Raw genomic sequence first — 8,396 nt, 5'->3', positions numbered from 1 at the left:
TCATGTCGGATCTGTGTCTGTCTTGTCGTTTTGTGTCATTTGTTCAGTGTTCATTGGAAGATTGGTCTCAGTCTGAAACAGTCTTAGAGACATTTGTAAGTGGATTGCAGATCTTTTCTTTCAAGGGACCCTTCAAGACTTTACTCCTTATGAGACTGTCTTATTTACCTACTTGCTTTTATGTGTCGTACAACCCTCACTGCCTGGTGCACCTTTGGCCTGGGAATCATTGCTCTCTTCATCCTTATTATTGGTATTGGGCTTGGTAGCACTGCCCCTCCAGCATGTGGCCCTGACTTGTTTCTATCTCTTCGTGGGGACCTTGTTCATACTTCTGTCCCCATCTGGAGTATTTTTCCCTGGCTAGTTCTGATTCTTCTTTGTCTTTCTAGCTCTTTGATTCCCCATCATCTCCGGACTTTGGGCCCCACCTTTTTCTGTTGCCTGGGGAGGATTCTTCTATCAGAGCAACTAGCCCTCAATGTGGAGCCCTCTCCTTTTCCTAGTCTAAGGAGGTCTCTATTACAGGAAGTGAAAACACTCTTGAACCGTATAAAGATCCCAGCGACTTACCTCTTCTGTTTTCCCACTGATTCTGTTTTAAATGGCAGTTCAAGTGAAAAATCGAAGCTGCCCAGGTTAAGAAATGAGTTGGAATGTGTGTATGTGAGTGCTTGGAAACTAACTGAAATGAAAAACAATATACTTCTTAGTGATCTTGAGAAAGCAACAGGCAGCTGCAAGGAACTCCTCTAAAGATAAGAACAAACTACACTGAGCTAAATTAACCTTGAAAAGAACTCTGTAACTAACAACAACACCCTGGTTTGTAACATCTATAGTTATAATTGTGTAGCTGATATTGAACTGAAGAGGAAAAGAAGAAAAAAGGTATAAGAGAATTTAGAAAAATGTTCCCTAGAACTCAGCATTTTATGCCTTGAGGCACCTGAGTTCTCGACAACAATTAAGGGTTTCTTCCTCTATATTGTTGGTATAAGTGTCTGTTTTAAATCATTGTTTTCCTGCAACATTCTGGTTCTCTGATGGGGGTGCTACGCAGCACCCTGACTGACCATTCCTTAAGAGCCTCCAGTGCTGATTACACGGAGATGAGGGCTTCTGCAGAGCAATGGGGAAGTCCTACGGTGGTCCTCTGTGACAGCAGCTCACTGATAGAGGAATGAACATCCAGGGGAAGAGCAGGCTCTGACAATGAACCTGCTTTTGTAACTCCATCTCTGAACTAGAAGGTAAAATACAACCCCCTATGTATTCTGCAACTTCTTCACCTCTGGAAAATGAAGTTTAATTACCCTCCCCCCCTGTTCATATGGAATCTTAAGGTTAAGTTAAACACCTAACTCCTTCAGCATCACAGACTTTTAGAGAAACTTGACACAAACTTTGTATACAATTTTCTTTTTTCTAAGTTTGGAGTTAAAAATAAAGGGAACCAGTAAGTAGGGGAGAGAGAGAGATGTGTAGAAAGACATGGGTATGAAGATGTACTTTTGGTAAAGAAGGATATAATAAAAAGAATAATTTTGTGTAAGAAAGATAAAAAAATTTTTTTTTTGCAATTTTTGACCAGGGCTGGGCTTGACCACCTGTGGCATATGGGGCCGGCGCCCTACTCCTTTGAGCCACAGGTGCCACCCCTGTAAGAAAGAAATCTTGTGTGAAAACATTTTGCCTTAAAGTAACTGGTGGTTTTAATAAAGAAGATTTAAGACAAAAATGAAGGATTTTAAAGTGTTGAAAGATGGTGCGTGTAAGTTGTAAATGCTTATGAAGAATTTAAAAGGAATTTCAAAATGTAATAATTTAGTTGTTTAAATTGTTAGGGAAGATGAGTCTTTGTCAAAGAGAAAAAAATTCTTGCTTTTTAAACCTTCTAATTATCAGTTTGACTGAATGAATAATTGACTTCATAGTGAACTGGAATCCTGTTTTGTAAGAGATATATTTTTGAAAGTAAGAGAAATTAGACAGAAAGTAAAATGGCATTGTATAAGGAAAGAATCTTGTGTCATAAATTTGTCCTGAAACAAAATGATTGTATAGAAAAGTGAAAGGCAGGGCAAAGGTTAAAGGAAGTTTAGAATATTTGTAAAATGTATGTGCAGGTTAAATAAAACTCATGAAAAAAAAAAAACTTATGAAGAAGTTTACTTGTAATCCAGTTAACTAAGTATTTCCTTTAAGATCTTTTGACTTGAAATCTTATTTGAACAAATGTTTTAAGCCTCTGATATTTGACAAAACTTCCAAAGTCAAAACTCTTAATTTGGAGCTCAGCACCTATAGCACAGTGGTTGCAGTGCTGGCCACATGCCCTAAGGCTGGCGGATTCAAACTCAGCTTAGGCCAAATAAACAACAAAAACACAATTCTAAATTTGGTTGGTTTTTTTTTTTTTTTTGAGTCAGAGCCTCAAGCTGTCACCCTGGGTAGAGTGCTGTGGCATCACAGCTCACAGCAACCTCCAACTCCTGGGCTCAAGCGATTCTCCTGCCTCCACCTCCCAAGTAGCTGGGACTACAGGCACCCACCACAACACCCAGCTATTTTTTGGTTGCAGCCATCATTGTGGTTTGGTGGGCTTGGGCTGGATTCTAACCTGCTAGCTCCAGTGTATGTGGCTGGCACCTTAGCTGCTTGAGCCACAGGCACCAAGCCCTAAATTTCGTCTTTTTGAAATATTAAAACCACTGAAAACCTGAGGAAAATAAATTAGACTTATTTGATTCATTAAAATGTATAGGAAACATTGTCAAATATGAAATGGTAATTAATTTTGTATGAATTATGGTTATATGTATGTCCCAATATTATAAGACATTAGTCTGTCCTAAAGTATAAAATATTGGTCTGTCTTAATGTATATTACAGTAATAATTTTAATTCATCTAAAAAAAGGGAAAAAAGAAATATTAAGAGAGACTGACAAATTCTCTTAAATTCAAATTCCTAATGTCTTTGGAAATTGAGTACCTTTGGACTAAAATCAGACTTTTAGAACTTTCATTGGAAAGATAAAACATGTCTATGAGTATTGCTAACCTAGCTTCAGACAGAACAGAAATCAGTTACGTGGAACTAGGCTGATTTGTTATAGTTTTTGTTTGAAATATTGCTGATTCTTTCTGTGTTCTGTTTTCCAGAAGTCAAGAAAACCATTTTCTATCTTTTGAGCTATTTATAGCTTTTCAAGCAATATATGTACTTATGAGCAGAATCTGAAACATGTATTTTTTTCTCTCTCATTAATTTCTCTGGAATTTAAAGGCCATTTGTAAGTATTCTTAATTTCTGACAATACAGTTATTTGCATAAGTTCAATAAGAATCTGTTTTGTTCTATAGAATAATGAAGGCACTGGTTATTTTACCAAGGCTTTTTCTAGAATAGCATTTCCAGATGTGTCCAGACTGCATTAAGGAATTGAGGTTAACTTTATAAGGCCAATAAAAAGCCCTTTGGAAAAACTGGCCAGATACCCATCAATGATGTTTCCTAATCTATAGAACAAAGGTCACTTTCTGACAGGTCTGGGAATCAAAATGTGCTTGGGAACCTTGAGAGAAGAAGAATCTACCCAATGCATACAGGTATCTAATGGCACAATGAAACCTGGGCTCGTGAAAGGCTTCAAGTCCAACTAAGATTCCTTATAAAAGATTCCTAAATGGCTAATAATTAATTATTCTTACTGCACTCTATGCAAATAGTCAAACCCAGTATACTGAGGGTACAGTTTATTTTAGCAACTGATGTGGTGGAAGGGGAAATTGGAGAGAGAAAAATAGTTCAAGAAGAAAAGGAAGGCTATGGCCCACCTGTATTGAATCCCAGCCTTGTCTGTAATGTCAACTCATAAAATGAGACATAACTGTTTTACTAAACTGATCTGTTAAATGGGACTGAGAGACTGGCCAAAGAGTATAGCATTATATACAGTAGTTATAGTTGTTTTAAAGCCTTAAGACTCAACAAAGGTCACCTGTTGGCTACACTGGAAAAATGTGTGCAATTATCTGCTGTATCTAAGTGTTACCCAGATAAATCATTCCATTGTTTCAGCTACTCTCGTTTAAATTTGACAATGAACTAGCCTTCATAACAGAAGGAATGCAAATAATAACTAAAACTTTGGGTATCACCTGGAAACTATATGTAACTTACAGGCCTCAAAACTTAGATAAGGTAAAATGTATAAACAGAACCATAAAAGCAGAAATTGGTAAACTCTGCCAGGAAACAAAGCTTAATTGGATACTAGCCTTGCCACTGGTGTTGTTCAAAGAGGCCTCTGTCAATCCTCTGCAATTTAGCAGGGACTCCTAAAAGAACTGAAAGAGACTAAATTAAATAGACAAAAACCCTAGAAAGAGTAGCAAGAAAAATCTCCACTTGGGTAATTAACCGTGTTCTGTTTAGTCTTTTGTGTCTGTACATTCTTTCTCTCTGAAAAATCAGTGGAATTAAGTCTAGATCCAGAATCAGAACCTGTCCCCCCCAAACCAGGGCAGAAAGAACTTTACACCGTCATCCTGACTACACGCATGGCAACGAGAATGAAAGAATCCTCACCTGAAGTCATCACAGCTGGCTAAGTAGAGCTTCACTGTCCCTTGAAAGGTAAAAGTAACTTTTAAGACAGCCAACATGCCCTGCTCCGGTCACATACCAGAAGCTGGCTGGTCAATACATTGCTGAAGCCTGAGGAAACTACTCAAGGAACTTATCCTAATTAGACTTTGAACTGAACTTTGGAAAAAGTGGGGAGGAATATCACACAGGGAAAAGTAAAAACTTGTACTGATATAACCACCCTGATATAACTGTTACATCTCCGTAAATCTAAGTAGGCTCTGCAGTTAGGGACAGAGAAGTTTAAAATCCTAACGCACCAGATAAACAAAGATTTAAAGGAAGTAGAAAGCTCCATAACCTGACTACAAACATCCTTAGACTCACTAGCTGAGGTAGTCTTGCAAAATCAGAGAGGACTGGATCTTCCATTGCTGAATCAGAGAAGCCTGAAAGTGGGGGCACCCAACCAGCAGTGATCTCACAGACCACCAAGGCTTCTATGAAAGGTCTTTATTGGTGAGGGAGGGATGCTGCAGAGCAGCACCAATGAGGAGAGAAAAGAAGAGAAAGAAGGAGAGAGAGAAGGAGAGAGGAAGGGAGAGAGAGAGAGAAAGAGGAGAGAGAGAGAGAGAGGAGAGAGGAGGGAGGGGAGGAAGAGAGAGAGAGCGCGAGCGTGAGCTATATAGGTTTGGTTAGGGGAAGTCTTAGAATGGTGACAGATGGTAGAATAGCCAAAAAGGAGTTACTGCTTTGGTGGGAATAGCCGTTGGGGCAGGTTCTAAGTTTGAAATTTTTAGCGGGTAGCTGTAACTTAAAGAGTGAGACAGCTAGTCTTGGTGAGTCAGTCAGGAAGGGGCTTTCTGGGGGAGGAGCTTTCTCTGGGGCAATTACCTAACAAAGCCTGTGTGTAGCCCTGGGACAAACTTATTGCCTTTACACTAATAATTTAGGAGTAATAAGAAACAGCATGTCACTAGTAAGAAAAAGGTTGCACAGAGAGAGGAGGTGTGTGCCAATTGACAAACTAGTATGAAAAGACGTGTAATTGATCACCTTGGCTGACTACACTCCTCTCTGCATTAGCAGAACCCATTATCCTGTTCCTACTGGGACTAACACTAGGACCTTGTGTTATTAATGCGCTCACTTCTTATGTCCAAAAAGAATACAGATAGTGAAACTCATAATATTATGAGCACACTATCAACATATCCATAAGGATAAGAATGGAACAATGATTTGATTCCCCGAAATCAGAAGGGAGAAATGAGATGGGTGCCAGCAGCCTCATGGGTGCCAGCTGCCTCATCACCCCCTTAAGATGGATGCTGGCAGCCTCACAACTGCCTCACACGACCCCCTGGGTAGGAGGAAGGGGAAAAAGAGGTAAATGAAATGATGCCAAGTACCATTACTCTTAAATCAGTCCAGATCAGGCTGAAACAGGACAAGATAAGAACGGATGGGCCAAGAACTGTCATCACGAGAGTTAATGAACTAAGTGCTGTGACAAATTGTTTTATTTACCCTTTAGTTGCTAGATCTGCATTATGTTACTTTATTGCTATCTAACTGCCCTTTATGTTACCTATTGGCTAAACTGCTAAATTGCAAGGTTTGCTTGTGTAAAAGAGGTCATCATGGCCCCATGCTCGCTTTTTGTATTGACAACTTTTTTTTTTTTTTTTGCTTCCAATTGCTAACTTTCAGCCCACCTGTTTGGCCCTTTGCCAACTTTCAGACTAGAAAAACCCCAACTTCAGACCCTTCAATGCTCTCTCACTTAGTCTGCTTTAGACTTTGCTGAGACAGCCCCACGGGTTAATAAAAGACTCCTTTTTGAAATTCTAATTTGTGTTGACGATCCTTACCTCTCCCCATAACAAGCTAAACTTTGGGTATTTTTCCTAATGGAAGATAAGCCAATTCCTTTTCTAATAAGCATGGGAGCAACTTCTTCCATGCTGCCACCTTATAAAAGTTGTCTAAAGACAGGCAGAGATCTCAGTAATAGGTATTGCAACATTCCCCTACTAGGTGGAAATGTCCTCTCAGGATTACCAGCGGCCCTTACAACTCCTGGTTTTTGTATGTGATAGAGCCACTAATTATGTTATTTTTTTCTCATTCTCAGTTTTAGACCAGTAACCCTTCGCCTCATCTCTCCATTTATTAACCAGTCACTGGAAAACAACTCACATCCTCACCCTACTGGATACCAACCACCTCAGACTGAAAAAGCCAGAGTTCTTTCTATAAATTCCACTCCCCTCCCTATTCCCTTCCCCCTCCCATTCTCTTTACAGGCAGCCCATGCAGCCCCTCCCCCACAGGAAGCAGTCAAAGAGATGCCACGCCCATCACCTTGCCTCCTAATAAACTAAAGAGCCTGGTATGATACAATCAGGTGTACCTGCCAAAATAGACCTGTCCCACCCAGGCAGGATCAGGTTCATGACCCGCCCAGGAAGGGTCAGACTCATGTCCCTCCCAAGAAATAGGAATGCCGCCAATTGCTGTGCTCTCTGACTCTTTAAATCCCCATCCGCCATAACCCACAAGTGGAATTCCTTTCTTAATTTCACCCCACCTGCATCCAGGTGGAAATGAAGACCACATAATTTCTACAGAACAGGGATTCCATTTTCCTTTGTTTTGTGCCTTGGAATGATCTTTCTTCCTTGGGTCCAGAACCTTTCACTCCCCAAGTTACAAGAGGTGCAGGACTGTGGAATACTTCAACAAATTCTGCACCTTTGTCTTGGCCTATGCTGGTTATATCCCTTATCCGAAGGAGGAACTCCCCTTGGGGAGCAGCCCCAGCCCTGCCAACAGCACTGTTGGCACTATTGACAGTGACAGCTGGGACACTGGTTTCATTGACATCACATCCTCGGTGCCCTTGCCTGTCTCTGACCGCTGCTTTAGTCACGGGCAGCCCACTTGCTCACAGGAAGCCAAACGCAGCAACTTCCTGCTGGACAGAAAGAAGACAAACTAAAGAAGAGGAAGCAAAGGGACAGCGATGTGCCTGAGAAGGAGAGGTACAGGGGTAGCTTGATGAAGCTTGACACTGCTGATGCCTATGGGGAAACCCCCATGAGTCCCACCTTGCAGGATATACCCCAGGTCCCCAGTGACCCCTGCTCAGGTTGGGACTCTGTCATGCCCTCGAGTTCATCTTGTGCCACTGTGTCACGTGATCAGGGCCAAGAAATAAAAACTGAAGGCAAACTGTCTATCATGTGGCAGGGAAAGCAGGTGGTGTTCTGAGATGAGGACGGCACTGGCAATGATGAGGACATAATGGTGGACTCCCACGATGATTCCTGGGATCTTGTCACCTGCTTCTGCACAAAGCCATTTGCGGACCACCCCATGATGGAGTGTAACAAATGCCACACCTGGATTCACCTGTCCTGTGCAAAACATGCAGAAATCCATGGACATTAAGAAGTGAGAGCATTAATAACACAAGGTCCTAGTGTTAGTCCCAGTAGGAACAGGATAATGGGTTCTGCTAATGCAGAGAGGAGTGTAGTCAGCCAAGGTCACCAGTTATGTCTTTTATTACTAATTTGTCAATTGGCCCTGACTGCTGCAGGCGAGGAGTTCAAAGTTGAAGGGATGGCAGGCTTCCTGGCCCCTCTCTTAGTTGAGCACAGAACTCTGCTCTGGTGTGGGCAAATCCCTGCCATTCAGTTGCCTAAGCAAAAGGACAGGCTGTCCAATGTAGAAACTGTACACAGTGACTGAATAAAATCTTTGTGGCCAAAGCTGCTGCCAGAGCTGTGTTC

General features: G+C 41.3%; 1 pseudogene; it reads left to right on the top strand.

Annotated features, from left to right (window-relative positions):
• Window positions 1-6,993: 6,993 nt before the first annotated feature.
• Window positions 6,994-8,052, top strand: LOC128576937 (PHD finger protein 13-like; annotated as a pseudogene).
• The last annotated feature ends 344 nt before the right edge of the window (window positions 8,053-8,396 follow it).

Source organism: Nycticebus coucang, chromosome X (genome assembly GCF_027406575.1).
Source record: "Nycticebus coucang isolate mNycCou1 chromosome X, mNycCou1.pri, whole genome shotgun sequence".
In the NCBI taxonomy this organism is placed as follows: domain Eukaryota; kingdom Metazoa; phylum Chordata; class Mammalia; order Primates; family Lorisidae; genus Nycticebus; species Nycticebus coucang.
The sequence above is the reverse complement of the archived record's forward strand: the minus strand, read 5'-3'. Positions and strand labels throughout refer to the sequence as shown.